Raw genomic sequence first — 15,991 nt, 5'->3', positions numbered from 1 at the left:
TGGAAGCTCCCCAATCTGAAGCAGCTCGGAGAAGATGGATCCGGGGGGTACAGGCTGGGCTTCTGCAGCAAGACTGGTGAGTTCAGGAGGCCTGAATCCCCATCTGGAGCACTCCTCTGAGACTGGACACTTCCCCTTTCCTAGGAACAACCAGCTTTGTGGGGACCCAGCACTACGAAGTAGCTGGTAAGAGGAGTCCTGATGTTTCATTCTCTGCCACCCCAGAGGGAGCCCCAATTCCAAGAGGAACTTGCTTGAACCCAAAGGTGGAAAAAGAGTGGTAACAAGAGGTTGGTGACATATTCTGTTTCTCCTATGTGGGGAGGAGGTGACTGGGCATGGGGCTGAAAGTATTTTCTTGGGCAGGGATACTCAAGTGTGGTCAATAGTATAGACTGGCGTCTGTCTGGTTTTTGATTGAGAGTGTTTAAAAACTTTAAAAGCTGAGTGTGGTGGCACATACCTGTGATCCTAGCCCTGCAAAAACAAACAAAGTCCAGGCTTTTGGAGCTTTTGGAGCCAACAGCCAGCGTTAAGGTTCTACTCTTTGTGAGCTGTGTGACCATGGGTTAAGTAACCTCTCTGGCCTTTAGTTTTCTTGTTTTGTTTTGTTTTTTGTACCGGGGATCGAACTCTGGTCCTTCTGCTTGCACAGCAGGTGGTGAAACCACTGAGCTAAATCCCTGGCCCTTTAGTTTTCTTATCTGTTAAAAAAGGAAGATGAGCTGGGGGTGGTAGTGGATGCTTGTAATCCCAGCACTAGGGAGGTTGAGACAGAAGAATTTCCAGGAGCTCAAGGCCTGCATGAGCTACATAGTAAGTTCAAGGCCAAGCTGACTACATAGCAAGACCCTGTTTCAAACAATCAAAACCAAAACCAAACCAAACAAAACAAAAACAAAAAAACTACAGTTTTTATTTATTTACTTTTTTGTTTTTGAGATAGGACCTCCCTATGTAGTTCAGGCTGGCCTTGAATTCACTATGTTGCCCAGGCTGGCCTCAAACTCGCAGCAATCCTCCTGGCTAAGCCTCCCAAATTCTGGGATTACAGTCTTGTCCCACCATGCCTGGCTAGCACAACATGCTTTACTAGCAATGAAACCAAATAATTTATTTGTTGAAACCGAGTAATTTTGTGACTTTCGAGTCTAATAATAAAAATAACATTTTATATAATTTTTAAAATTTCACTTTTCTTGTAAGCCATTTATATCACATTTTATAAAAGACTCAGTCTATGATGAAGTGGAAGTTAAAAACAGTCAAAAAGAAGTTGGGCATGGTGGTACAGGCATGTAATACCAGCTACTTGGAGTCTTAGAGGCATGAGGACTGAAAGTTTGAGACCAGCCTAAGCCGGGGCTGGTGGTGCACATCTGTAATCCCAGCACTCTGGAGGCCGAGGCAGGAGGATAGCTTGGAGTTTGAGGCCAGCCTGAACTACATAGTGATATCTTGTCTCCAAAAAAAAAAGAGAGAGAGAACAGCCTGGGCAATTTAGTGACACCCTATCTCAAAATAAAATTAAATAAATAAATAAAAAGGTCTGGAGATTTAGCTCAGCTCTACCTGGGTTTAATTCCCAGTACTGTAAAAAGAAAATAAAATAAGCTGGGCAAGATGACACGTGCTTGAAATCCCAACACTCTGGGAGGCTGAAGCAGGAGGATGGCAAGTTTGAGCCCAGCCTTGCAATTTAGTGATTTAGTGAGACCCTGCCTCAAAATATACGATTGAAAAAAAAAAAGGACTGGGGCAGAGGATGTAGTCCAGTGTGAAGGCCCTGGGCTCAAGATTCAATCCATAGTACCCCAAGGAAAAGAAAGAAAAGGAAAGAATAAATTTTTTTTCGTACCGGGAATTGAACTTGGGACCTTATGGTTTAGAGGCACCACTGAGCTAAATCCCCAGCCCCCGACAGAAAAGAATAAATGTTTAAGATGATGGATACGGTCATTACTCTGATTTGCTCCTTGTACATCGTATACATGTATTAAAATATCACACTATGTCCCATTAAAAGCAAACAAACACAAATAAAAAATACTCTGGTCTTCCAGCATGATTTGATCTTGGTTTTTTTTTTTTTGCTTGTTTGTTTGTGTTTTGAGACAGGCTCTAACTATATAGCCCAGATTGTCCTCCAACTTTTGATCCTCCTGCCTCAGCCTCCCGAGTAGTTGGTGTTGTGTGTACCATCACACTTAGCTTACTTTCTTTTTTTAGCATTTTCAAATCATTCTGGGAAAGCCAGGAATGGTGGTGGATGTCCATAATCTAAGCACATGGGAGGCTGAGGCAGGAGGATTGCAAGTTTGAGACCATCCTGAGCAATGTATTGAAACTGTCTCAAAAAATAAAATAAAATATATCTCAGCCATAAAGAAGAACGAATTCATGAGCCAGGGATTTAGCTCAGTGGTTCTGCCCCCTGGCCAGCAAGCACAAGGACCTGAGTTCGATCCCTGGTACCAAAAAAAAAAAAAAAAAGAAGAATGAATTCATGTCATTTGCAAGAAAGTAGATGGATTTTGAGATCATAATGTTAAGTGAAATAAGTCAGACACAGAAAGTTAAATAGCTTATGATTTTTGTTATATGAAAACCCCAAAATATAAATAAACTAGAGTAAAACAGAGGCAGATTTCTTGGAGGAGGGCAAGTGGGTCAGGAGAAGGGTTGAAAGGGGAGGGAAAGGAGGAAAAAAAAGGGATCAAAAATGATCAAGATATATATGTACAGGGCTGGGGGTTTAGCTCAGTGATTTTGCTGCCTCCTTTGGAAGTGCAAGATCCTGAGTTCAATCTCCGGTACTAAAAAAAAAAAAAAAGATATATATGTACAAACTCCCCCAAAAGCATGTAAATATCATGTATGGCAAACATATACTAATAAAAATGGGGAAAATGTAATATGAGAGTGGAAAAATATAAATAAATAAATAAATAAATAAGGCTGGGAATGTAGCTCAGAGGTAGAGCACCCCTGGTTTGATCCACAGGGCTCGTACACACACGCACTCGCGCGCGCACACACACACTCACTCTCAGGCCAGGCACATGGTGTATGCCTGTCACCCCAGGAGTATGGGAGGCTAGGACAGGAAGATCACAAATCTGACTCCAATCTGAGCAACTTAGTGACTCAGCAAGATATGAACAAAGAAGGGATGGAGGGGTTGGGGATTTAGCTCAGTAGTTGCACTGCCTGCTTCAAAAGTGCAAGGTCCTGAGTTCGATCCCCCGTACCAAAAAAAAGGGATGGAGATGTATCTCAGTGTAAAGACCCTGGGTTCAATGCCCACTGCCCCTCCCCCCAAAAAACCACCCAGCAGCACTGTTCTAAAAACAGCCCTGGGGCTGGGGATGTAGTTAAGCAATGAGAGCAACGACATAGGATGTGTGAAGAAGCCTTGTTTTCAATCCACAACACTGCTAAACCCTGTAAATAAATGAACCTCAGCTCTGATACCTCCCTGAACATTAGAATCTCTTGGGTTTATATTTTTAAAATCACCATTATCGGGCCCCACCCCATGGCAACTAAATCAGAATCTCTGGAGGGGTTGAACTCAGACCTGGAAATTTTGTGAGAAATCCTCAGAGGAATTAACATGCAGCTCGGTGGAGGGTCTCTGCTTTATGGAAGGGTCAGTATTGGAAATAGCAGATGGAGACCTCTGGCAGTGGTTCCCAAATGTGCCTGATTGGGTGTGGTGGCTCACGTCTGTAATCCCAGCACCCGGGAGACTGAGACAGGAGGATAGAAGTGAATTTGAGGCCAGCTTGGGCTACATAGTGTGTTCAAGGCCAGCCTGAATTACATAGTGAGACCCTGTCTCAAAAAACAAAAAACAAAACCCAAACCAAATGTGCCTGTACACTGGAATCACCTGTGAAAACTTCAAATAGAGATACCTATATCCCATCCCCAGAGTTTGTGATTTCCATTATCTGGGATGTGGCTGGATGTTGGAATTTTAAAACCATCCTAAGCCAGGCATGGTGGTGCACACCTGTGATCCCAGCACTCAGGAGGCTGAAGCAAGAGAATCACTACAAATTCAAGGCCAGCCTGGGGTACACAGTGAGTCCAAGACCAGCCTGAACTATATGGAGAGACCCTGTCTCAAAAACAAAAACAAAAACAAACCTGAGATGATTCCAATGTGCAATCAAGTTTGGGAAGCCCTGGACTAGAGTATTCCCTGACGCTAGATGCTAACCAGCTGATGAAGGGGTGATTGTCTCTCACGAAAGCTCAGGATTGGAGGGACTTCTCTGCCAAAGATCAGCAGCTTCCCAGGCAGGTGCGGCACCACTGAGCTAAATCCCCAGGCATTTAGCTAATATTGATCCAACAGGGAAACAAGTTGAGTACCAAGGGTTTATGGAAAGAACAAAGCCATTCTTGGAAAGGGATAGCTCCAGATGTTCTGGTCACCCACCTATGTGTCTGACACTTGTCTGGGCTCACTGGGCCAGGTGGCGCTAATTACAGTATAATCTCAAGTTGCTGTTTATCTCTAGAGAGAGCTGCGAGTCTGGCTATTGCATTTCCATTTTGAGGCCTGGCCCTCTTCAGATTCACTTCTAGCCACAATTTTGACATTTTCATCTTTTGCGCTGACTTCCTCGAATGCCCAATCCCTCTCTGACTGGATATTAATTTCCACCTAATTTAGCTGTTTATAATAAAGGGATTATCAGAGTGCTATCACCAGGGAAGAATGGAAGGATGCTGAGCAGGCAGAGCAACAGATGGCCATTGTTATTTGCTCCCAGGCTTATGAAGGGATGAAATGTGTAGAAATAATAATAATGACCACAAAAAGAGAAGATGGGGCTGGGGATTTAGCTCAGTGGTTCCATAGCCTGCTTTGCAAGTGCAAGGTCACAATTTTGATCCCTGGTACAAAACAAAACAAAACAAAAAAGAGAAGATGTAAAAATTGCCTGAGTATGCCAGATTAGTCAAGGAGAAAGCCAACTCAAGAGGCTGAATGGAGAGGAGAGGGTGGGAGCTAAAATGCCTTAATAGAAAGGAGCAGGTGGGGGCTAAAACTTGGAATAAATTTCTGGGTCAAGGAAGGGGTAGATATTGATAAGAGGTAAGATGGCATCCAAAGTAGAGTATTTCAGAGACCAACATGGGTTGGAGTGGTGGCCCACACCTGTAATCCCAGGAAGCTGGGAGGGAGGCTGAGGCAGAGGATGGCAAGTGTGATCCCAGCTGGGGCAATTTAGCAACTTTGCCAGATCCTGTTTTAAAATGAAAAAAAAAAAAAAAAAAGCAAAAACAAAAAATCCCAAAAGGGGTGGGGAAGTAGCCGGGGGCAAAGGGCTAAATTCAATCCCCAGTAACACCACCCCCCCATCACATCTGAAAACATATTTATTCATGTGTGCTTTGTCTAGTTTGCCTTAGGGATCCAGAAATCCATGGAAACTCATTTGTTTTCGAGGAGCTCACAGTTTAGTCCGAAAGATAAACACACAGGCCCTGAAATTATAGTATAAGGTGGAGTCGTCCTTCCACAAGAGCATAGAGTTGGGGAGGAGCTAGTAAACTTGGAAGGCATCAGAGAATCCGTGGCGTGTGTGCAAGTTCACTAGAGCAGCAATTGCCGAGAAAACCAGTCTGCAAAACACGGACAGGTGAAGTGGTTTTCAAACTTGTAGGTAGGTAAGAACCACCTGAGGCCTGTTTATTTGCAGTCCTGCTGGTGGAGCCAGAGCTTTCACACTGAGCGATGTACTTTTTTTTTACTCATAGGTTATTGTTAAGCCGCTAAATTACCAAGGCTAGACTCTATGATCTTTCTGTCCCAGTTTCCCAGTGCCCTGGGATTACATTTTGAGCCACCAGGCCTACCTAAGGTCCATTTAAAACGCAGATTCCAGGGCTACAATCTGTGGGAGTCTGCTAGTTCGACAGGGCACCCATCTAAAATTCCTAGGAATACAATGGCGAGGTGGGGGAGTGGTGGCTGGAGTAATCATTACCCATTATAGGTTCCTAGGCCACCGAAGGAAGTCACAGTAGCACAGAGGGGAAAAAAAAAAAAGGAAAACAAACTCAAAACCCTCCATTTTGTATTGTGCTTTCAGGGTACCCTTATGTGCCTCATTTTTGTTGGAGCTTCGAAACAACTTTGCAGAAGGTAGAAATTAGGAGTCTTTTTTTTTTCTTTTTTGGTACCGGGGATTGAACTCGGACCTTGTGCTTTCGAGGCAAGCGCCTGAACCACTGACTCCCGCCCCGGAGGCCCTTTTTTTAAAAAAACCAAATCTCTTTTGCTGGGACAATGGGGGTCTAGAGGCGGGCCTAGGGACCTCACAGCACAGCTTGCTAATTAGCGCTGCCTCTGGAGTCCTGAGGCTTCATCCCACGTGGAGGAGTCTCCGGCGGGATAGAAAAGGGCTCAATGCGCAGGGCCTCAAAGGTGTCATTTCCCCATAAAGCCAGCCGCACTGTGGCTGGGGCCGTGGGATTGCTGTCTGGCTTGTAAAGCCACACTCGCCCAACGTTTTGCCATCCTCTAACAGCTGGTCCTTGTACAGCCACTGCTCGTTGGGTAGCTGCTTTAGGATGCCCTCGACGATGCGTTTTAGTTTGAACTCAGTGCTCGTCTCCTGGGCGTCCGTGAAGATGGCGGTCTTCTGCCCTGGATCAGGAGGAACACGTCCCGGGGGCGAGGAACTGGCGTCAGTGTACGGCGAGCCACCCCTCCCCCACGTCCTGAGTCTCACGGGGAGGAAACTGAGACTCAGCGAAGGGGGACGGCTCAAGATCACAACGGCGATCAACTCCTAGCTAAAAAGCTTTCCGACAACTAAGGCCTGCTAGCTACTGGGTGGGGCCCAGGCTCTCCCGAAAGGCTTGTTCCAAAATGGTGGGGGCAGTGGCGTCAGCAACGCCCCCGCCCCTTCCGTCTACATACGTCTCCGTTCTGCAAGCCACCCGGGCGGGGGGAGGGGAAGAACTGAGTAACACGTGACTTCCGACGACGCGGTGCGTGACGCAAAGCGGCGGGCCCAAAGCTGGCTTTGTCTTATGGGAAGTGTAGTTCAAAAGATTACTTAGTAGGCGAGGAGCCGCGGGTATAGGACTACATTTCCCAGGAGGCAGCTGACGTGATGCCGCCACTGCCCCCGACGGAGAGCGGGGACGCGGAGCGCGTTGTCGGGCGGGGGAGAGGTTCGGGCCGGTTGTGCCGTTGCGAGGTTGCGAGGTTGCGGCTGCGGTCGCAGCGGTGCGCCCAGGTGAGTGAGAGCTTTTGGTGGAAGTTAGGAGATCTTAACCGACTCTGGTGGGGTTTTTTTCTGTCTTTTCTCTGTGGTGGCTGGGTCCGGGGAAGGCCTGGCTCGGAGCCGCTTCCCCGCGCTTACACACGGGCCTCATCTGCGCGGGGCCCGCTCTTTCCGACTCCGACCCCTCCCCCTCCCCGCCCTTCAGGGCTTCCCTTCGGCTCCGGCCTAGCTCCGGGGCTCCGGGCCGCTTACTTCCCAGCAGTTTCTACACTTTCTTGTCTTTCCAGTCTGCAATATGTGCGGGGAGGCCTCCCTACCTTTGGTCGTACGAACCCCATTATTTGAATTTTCTTCCCGGAACTCTTGAACCCCCCCCCCCCCACGTCTCCATTACCCTGCTTCTGTCTTCTAGGGCCCTTATGGCTGGCGCTCAGTAAATATTAATATTTCTCCGTTCTTTTTTGGCCTTGTGGCCAAAAGAGGCATAATCTAAATTTATCTCTTCTCGGGAAAATAATCCCACTTTTTTCTTGGGCTGGTATTGAGGCGGATTTCGTTGTGGTAGTAATTCGCGTGTGTCTTGCTTGTACGAAGCGATTCTGTCTCGGCATCTTAGCAACTTTTATCAGCTATTTTTTTTTGCCCTTCTGAATCTTAGGGGTGGAGCGTGGCAGCGGAAGCTGGCGAGCAATACTGGTTGCCCAGAAGTTGGAAGCCATCAGTGAGAGCACAGTGTTTACGGCGAGATTGTTAATTGGATTGAAGGGAAAGCCTCTGAGAGTATGGTAGGGCCTGGCGGAAGGGAGCCAGTGAAGCTTTTGGTGGTGTAACGGAAGGAGCCAGTTCTGGAGCCAGTCTGCCTGGCTTTGCCAGCTTTCGATTTTAGATCTCAGGTGCTTCAGTTTTCTTTTTTTTTTTTCTAAAATAGCAGTGAAAAACTGACCTTTTTATAGGGTTATTGTGAAGATTAAGTGAAATAAATATAATTTATCATCATGACTATAGGATTGCTAGATTGTAGGTCCAGGATGGAAAGGCATATATCATACCATTTTCCTTCCTTGTTTTTTTGGCGGTATCGGGGATCAAACTGAGGACCTTGCGCTTGGGAGGCAGGCCTGGCGCCACTGAGCTAAATTCCCGGCCCCTGAAGTCTGTTTTTGTTCCTGGAAATACTTCTTGTTGTAGTCTGTTCTGTTATCTAGACAACTTGATATGTGAGTTCTGTAGAAGCCTGTAAAATATACAAAAATGGCTTCTGTCTTGAACAATTTGTGGAGCAACCTGAGTTCAGTTTGCTCTTGCTGGAAGATTTGTGAACTAATAATCATAGTTTAGCGATACCAAAATCAAGTTGTAGTACAGCCGTTTAGGCTTGATTGCCATTTTGTAAAAGAGCTATTAGTTTAACTTGATTTCTTTTTAGTGCTTTTAGCAACAGTGAAAGAACACCGATTTTTTTGTTTGTTTTTATGAGACACAGGGTCTCGCTATGTACTTCAGGCTGTCCTTAAACTCACGTAGCCCAGGCTGTCCTCAAAACTGGTGGCAGTGGCAATCCTTCCACACAGCCTTTGGCCTGCTGGACTGCAGGCATGCACTCTTCCTCCCCCTATCAATTTTTAAAGATTGATTTTAGGCTGAAGATTGTATAAAATACAGTTCCATTTTAGCAGCAACAGTGGTAGTAATAGTTTAGTTTATTTAATACCAAGTACAGGCACTTTTGACTTTGGTTTAGCCAGTGAAATTGTGGATTACAAAAGAATATCTGTTTTATACTGAGAAATTGGAGGGAGGAAGCTTGACGTATGTCCAGGATTAGCCTAGAGATGAAGGAAGAGGTTGACAAGGCGAACACACAGGTTTATTTATTTTAGAACGGATAGTTCTAACTACAAAGAATCTTAGAGAGTGCTCGCTATCCTGTTTCTCTTGGGCACAGGGCCAGCATCCTTTATTGAAAGAAGTATAATTAATGCTATTTGCTCAGACTCTAGATTTTGGTGGATTGCTTCACACACATTCATTCTATAAACATCTTAAGATCAATTCACTTTGATTTTGTGAATGATTGAACAAATAGTGCCTGGGAGCCTACCATTTACCAGACTTGGTGCTAGGCCCTGGGAGTGCAGTGGGCTGTGAGGCAGATGTCTTTTTTTGGAAACTTACAGGATAGTAAGGGAAGACCCAGAAGATAAGTAAGCAGATTAAGTGGAAAGAAGGTATCAAGCAGGGGACTCGGATAGACACTGAAAAGGGACATACCTAAAGGTGATCTGAAGGATTCTTTCTGAGGACTATGAAGAACCAAGGAGAGAACACCCAGGTGGAGGAACCAAGTGCCCAAAATGGAAAATGGGAACAATTTAGTATGCTTTTGGAACTGAATGACTGCCAAGTGTGACTGATGTACAGTGAAGAGAATATTCAAGAATGGGTTGGAGATAGGAAGTTAAATAAGCTGTTGAAGCTCCTTGATGGATGGCAGGAGTTGCTGACTGGTTGTTGTATCTGTCCACAAACACAATTGCTTTCAATAAAAGTTTGGTTTAGTAGTGCAAATAGATGGAGGGAGAAAGAAAAAGGATTAGTGACTCAGATTGGAGAGTGATTTATATTTTAAAATCATTTGTGGAGAATGGAAAATGGATTCTGAGGGGTGTCAAGGGGTGTATTGTGCTGGGGCTGGGGATTTACCTAAGTGGTTCTGCCGCCTGCCTTGCAGGAGTTCGATCCCTGGTACCAAAAAAAAAAAAAAATACTGTGCTAGTACAGGTTGGAAGTGGGAGATACCTGACAGAGTAATATAATGGAGATCTAGTTGCGGGAAGAAGCAATCTGTAGAGCAGTACACTCAAATCAATGATTGGTGGATTCCATTGCACCTGTGAACTCCAGTTTTTGTGACAGAGAGGTGCATTTCTCAAAGTTCTATCCCTCCCACTATACTCATTAAATGAGTCAAAAATTAAGACTCATGGGCCAGGGATTTGCTCGGTGGTTCCGCCGCCTGCCTCAAAAGCGCAAGGACCCGAGTTTGATCCCTGGTACCAAAAAAAAAAATAGAATCACTGCCCTAGATCTTGTAATGTGGGTTCATAACCCATAAATTTGAAAAGTAATTGCCCGAGGCTTGCCTATTTTGTTTAAAAGTAAGAGACACCCCTTCTAAAAGATAGCTTTTTCGTTGTTTTTTGCTTTTGTTTGTTTTTTGAGATAAGGTCTTGCTATGTAGTTCAAGCTGCCTGGAACTCACTGTAGCCCAGGCTGGCCTCCAACTCTCAGTGATCTTCCTGTGTCAGCCTCCCAAGTGCTAGGATCACAGGCGTGTGCTGACATGCCTGGCAAGATAGCCTTTTTTTTTTTCTTAGTATGGGGGATCAAACTCAGGACCTTGCGCTTTTGAGGCAGCCAGGGTGTCACTGGGCTAAATCCCCAGCCCAAGATTGACGTTCTTAATCTTTCAGTGTAACCAATTTTCTTTCATGTATTGAGTAGAAATAATGAATTTAATGCTGCATAAAAGAGATGGTCTTTTAGTTCCTTCTGACTAGGTTGGGCAAGATAGTAATTACACTGACAGTGAAGAAGCTTAAATTTAGAAGCCCAGTTTCACAAAAATCCATTTCCTAATGTGTTCTTCCAGTGCATCTTGTTTATAGTATCTTTTATTGGCAGAAATGGATCACCTTAGTGTGGAAAGACTGAGGTAATTTTTTTGTTTCTTTTGGTTGGGAGTTTCAGATGTGTATTCTTGTCATTTTTTGTTTTGTTTTAATTTTTTGAGATAAGGTCTCATTATGTAGCCCAGGCTGGCCTTGAACTCACAAGCAATCCTCTTGCCTCTGCCTCCCAAGTGCTGGGATTATATATGGATGTACTTTTTTTTTTTTTAAATGTACTTTCTTATTCTGTTACAGTTCTGTCACTGGAAAAACTTTGTATTTTTTTTTTTTTTTATGGCAGAGCTTGAAAAGTCTCAGACCAAGTACAATCTGAAGATTTTATTTATTTATTTTTTGGTTCATACAGTGTTGAAAATTTGAATTAGTTATCAACATTTTAAACTGGGTGTGGTGGCACAGGCTTGTAATTCCAGCACTCTGGATGCTGAGGCAAGAGGATTATTCTGAGTTTGAGACCATGAGTTCAAGGTGAGCCTCAAATACACAGGGAGACCCTGTCTAAAAAATAAACAGAATTTTCATTTAAAAATTCAAATTTGGACTGCTCTTAAAAATCAGATCTGACAGAGTCAGGGATTTAGCTCAGTGGCTTCGCCTCTTGCCTCGAAAGTGCAAGGTCCTGAGTTCGATTCCTGGTACCCTCCCCCATCAGATCCGACAGCAGTGGATCTGCATTTCTGCTTTGCAGCAGAAATATTTTGTGGCTGGGAATGTTCTCTCTAGTTTGCCACAGACTGCTCCGTAGCCTAACATGGATCCCTGATAGGTAGCAGAGTGTCCGTTAGTATCTATAATTTTTTAATTTTTTTTGTTTTTTTTTTGGTACCGAGGATCAAACTCGGGACCTTGCACTTGCAAGGCAGGCAGCCAAACCACTGAGCTAAATCCCCTGGCCCGCCTTAGCGTTTTGAGACAGGGTTTTGTTATTCAGGTTGGCCTTGAACTCTTTATGTAGTCAGGTTGGCCTCTGAACTAGCAGTCCTGCCTCAGCCTCCTGAGTGCTGGGATTCCAGGCATGTGCCACCACACCCAGCTATATTTTCTTTTTCTTCTTTCTTTCTTTTTTGGTACCTGTGTCAGACTCAGGACCTTGCTCTTGCTAGGCAGGTGTGCCAAATCCCTGGCTCCCAGCTATTTTCTTTTAGATAGGTACATTTTGCTTTTTATTTTTTATTTTTTCTACCAGGGATTGAACTTGGGTCCTTATGCTTATGCAGCAGGCGGCGAAACCACTGAGCTAAATCCCCAGGCCTCCCAGCTATTTTCTTTTGTAGATGTGTTAATTTGCTGTCCCTCTTCTGGATATATATGCAGGTCTCAAATGCCCCCCTTCAAAGTTATTTTGTTGTCTCAACATTGTACTGTTTTTTTTTTTTTTTTTTTCTTTTTTTAGGGTACTGGGGATTGAACTTGGGACCTTGCGCTTTCAAGACAAGGCGGCGGCACCACTGAACTAAATCCCTGGCCCTGTATTGCTATTTTTAATTTTTTCTATTTGGGTGCCTTATTTTCTTCTGTTTCTTTTAAAAAAAAAGAGAACTGCAGACCATTGAAATAGTTTGTTTCCAAACTGAAGACACCCAAGGACTTTTAGAAAGTATAGTCATTGATCTGACCCCTGCCCATGCCTTTTTTTATTTTTTATTTTTTCCAGGTGGTGGGGATGGAACTCTCTGGTCCTTGGGCTTGTGAGGGAGCCAGTGGAACCACTGAGCTAAATCCCCGGCCCTGGCCATGCCTTTTTTTAGCTGGCATATATGCAGTGTCCTCATTTTTATTCTGCCTAGTTTGCTTGTAGCATCTGGAATATTATAACTGCATAACTTGGCCTGTTTCAGAAGATAGAAGATCAAGCAAAGGAAGCTAGTTGAATGTCTCAAGTTTGAGACTTGGCTCTTGCACTGAGACATGAGAATATTTTACTTGTTTTATTTTTTTGAGACAGGGTCTTGGTATGTAGATCAGACTGGCATTGAACTCACTGTGTAGCCCAGGCTGGCCTGGAACATGAGGCAGTCCTCTTGCTTCAGCCTCCTGAGTTCTGAGATTACAGGGAGTGCCACCGTGCCCAACTCAAGCATTTATTTTGTTTTAAAAAATAATATACATCTGTGAAGTCTGTTGCTTTCCTTTTAGTAATCTTGTGTGAATTTTTTTCGTTAAATGGTAATGAACTGGGGATCCAACCCACAGGTGCTCCACTGTTGGGCTACAAACACCTCCAGCACTTTTTGAGACAGTCTTGCTAAATTGCCCAAGCTGGCTTCAAACTTGCAGTCCTGCCTCAGCCTCCCAAGTAGCTGGATTACAGAAGTGTCCTACCAAGCCTGGCTTGTGTGATTTTTTTTTTTTTTTTTTTTTTTTTTTGTGGCTTGTGTGATTTTGAGAGATTAATAAGTCAATTTTATTTTTCTTTGTTTGTGTCTTTTTTTTTTTTCTTTCATGGTACTGGGGTTGAACTCAGGGCCTTACCCTGTATAAAAATTTTTTATTTTGAGGCAGGGTCTCTCTTAAGTCATAAGTTGCCCAGGCGGGAGTTGAACTTGTAATCCTCCAACTTTAGCCTATCAGAGTGCTGAGATTACAGGAAGATGCCACCATGCCTAGCCTTTTTTCTCTTCAGTATTTTAATAAAAAGGGGATAAGTAAAGGATTGATGGAGTAATTCATTAGAACTGAGTCCAGTTTTTTGTTTTGTTTTTGAGACTAAGTCTTGTTGTGTAGCCCAGGCTGGCCTCAAACTTGTGTCAGACCTGCCTCAGCCTCCCGAGTGCTGGGATTACAGGCATACGCCTCCATGCCCAGCTCTGAGTCCAGTTTCTAAAATTAGCCACACAGTTTCTTTTCTTGAGGGGTCTGCACCACATTGGATTTCCAAGAAGACTGTGTGTCCTGGGCTGTATGGGTAGCTCAGTGGTAGAGCAGCTGTTCAGCACATGAGAGGCCCCAAATTTGATCCCTAGTCCCCAAAATAAATAAAAAGTGTGTGTTCGGGAGTCTTGGTTAATACCTTTAGCTTGGGTGATGAAAAAAAAAACCTCAATGATTGAGGAAGTTGGTTAGATTCCAGTGTGGGATTCCCAGTAGAGTAAAAGAATAGGGAAGTGGGGTAAATTTTTAAACTAAGGGCATTCTTGTTTGGTCATAGTAAAGTGATACTTTATAAATCCTGACTTTGTGTACTCTTTCAAGTTTTTTTGTTTGTTTTGGTACTGGGGATTGAACTCGAGACCTTGTACTTGCAAGGCAGGCAGCTGAACCACTGAGCTAAATCCACGGCCCTAAGTTTTTTGGTTTGATTTGGGTTTTGTTTTGTTTTTGGTGGTTCAGTACTGAGATTTAACCCAGGGCCTTTGCACTCAGCTATATCCCTAGTCCTTTTTAAAAGTTTTGTTTTGAGACATTCTGGCTAAATTCCCAGGTGTAGCCTCCATTTTTTGATCTTCTGGTCTCAGCCTCCCAGAGTGCTGGGATTACAGACGAGGGCCACCATGTCCAACATTAGGTTCATAATAACTGCTTAGCTGTCAGTGAGTAGCTGTATTACCTTGTGGTCTTCTGCAGTTTTCATGTGTATTTGTAAGCTTGTACTGTTTATCATTTGGGAAGTGTTCTGAGGGAAAGAGGCCTTCCTTGACTACTCGGTAATGAATTGTGTTCTTTTCATTAGCTGATATTTTTCCTCCCCTAAAGCCCACGTTATTACTATGTGACATAATTTATATTTATTGTGTTCCACCTTTTACCTCTTCAAGCAGGACTTTGATTTATTGTTGAATCCATATCTAGGGTATTCTGTATTGTAGAAGAAGCTTAGTAAATGTTGAAGAAGGATGAGTTAATATGAGAATAAATAGATGGCTGGCTGGGCGGCAGTGCCTGCAACTGTTCCCGTTGTCAAGTCCTACTTCACTGAAATTCTGTAATCAGTTAAAAATTTGTGTGGTGGTAAGTAAGGAGATGGCAAATAGGGTGCTTTCTGGAGTGATCAAAATACTCTATTTTGGAATAGTATTAATACAGTATACTTTTTAAAACTCATTGGAACATGTTCTTAAAATGTGTATATCTATTGTATGTGAATTACGAAGTTAATTTAAATTTGTATTTCAAACCCATTCTGTAAAGACTATTTTGTGGAATTGCAGATAACTTTTAAAGTAGGTTGTGATAATGATAGTTTTCCTTGACTTTTTAATAAATTCAGCCAAATCCAGATTGGACAGAACACTCTTTGAGGAGGTGCCCCAAGCTGTTGAGCTGGTGGGGATCTGAGTATACCTCCTACCCCCGCCTTTTTTTTTTTTTTGCAGTCTTAGGTATTAAACCTAGGACTTTACACATGTTAGGTAGGCAAGCATTTTACCACTGAGCTACCTTACCAGCCCTAACATTTCATCTTTTAAAAGGTAAGACTGCTAAGTTAAGGTTCTCCCACCCTCTTGGAGGATTTAAGAAAGTCATAAAATCCTTGAGTAATCATCCATTTTCCCCCTTGCTTACAGACAGGTGCTTGTTGAAAAAAAAATTCAAGATGTTACAGAAATGTGTAATATAGGAAGTAAGTTTTCTGTAATACCTACATAAAGTTTTTTTGTTTTGTTTTGTTTTTACAGTTTTGATGTGTTACACACTTTTTTTGTGGGGTTTTTTTTTTTTTGGTACCGGGGATCGAACTCGGGTCCTTGGCTTGCGCAGCAGGCGGTGAAACCACTGAGGTAAATCCCCAGCCCTGTTAAACACTTTTTGGTGTTGGTTGAAGGTATTTCTGAGTAAAGCTAGACAATAAGAAACCATTGAGAAAATAGGGATTTAAATTCTTGGGTTTATTGTGAAAGCTTAATGTTTTTTAAAATTTTTGTTAGTATATTAAGAGCACATAATAATTACATTCATCATGGGGAGTTGGTACATGTACCTAACATATCTTTTTTTTTTTTTTTTTTTTTTTTTGGTACCGGGGATTGAACTCAGGACCTTGAGCTTGTGAGGCAGGCGCCAGAACCACTGAGCTAAATCCCCGGCCCCTACATAACATATCTT

The 15,991-nt window shown here is 43.5% G+C and overlaps 1 protein-coding gene across 4 annotated transcripts in view; it reads left to right on the top strand.

Annotated features, from left to right (window-relative positions):
• Positions 1-7,134: 7,134 nt before the first annotated feature.
• Positions 7,135-15,991, top strand: part of Thrap3 (thyroid hormone receptor associated protein 3) — a 42,241-nt gene continuing 33,384 nt past the window's right edge. Inside the window, exons 1-2 of one of the 4 annotated variants that reach the window (XM_087215267.1) lie at positions 7,183-7,268; positions 7,915-7,977. The gene's annotated coding sequence lies outside the window, so the exon portion shown is untranslated. Of the gene's footprint in view, positions 7,269-7,914; positions 8,150-15,991 lie in introns of all 4 variants that reach the window. The other 3 variants (XM_087215266.1, XM_087215268.1, XM_004850953.4) reach the window with 3 other exon arrangements.

This window comes from Heterocephalus glaber, unplaced genomic scaffold (assembly GCF_053883595.1).
Source record: "Heterocephalus glaber isolate CG9 unplaced genomic scaffold, H.glaber_assembly_v1.0 deba00001452, whole genome shotgun sequence".
Lineage (NCBI taxonomy): Eukaryota > Metazoa > Chordata > Mammalia > Rodentia > Bathyergidae > Heterocephalus > Heterocephalus glaber.
The sequence above is the reverse complement of the archived record's forward strand: the minus strand, read 5'-3'. Positions and strand labels throughout refer to the sequence as shown.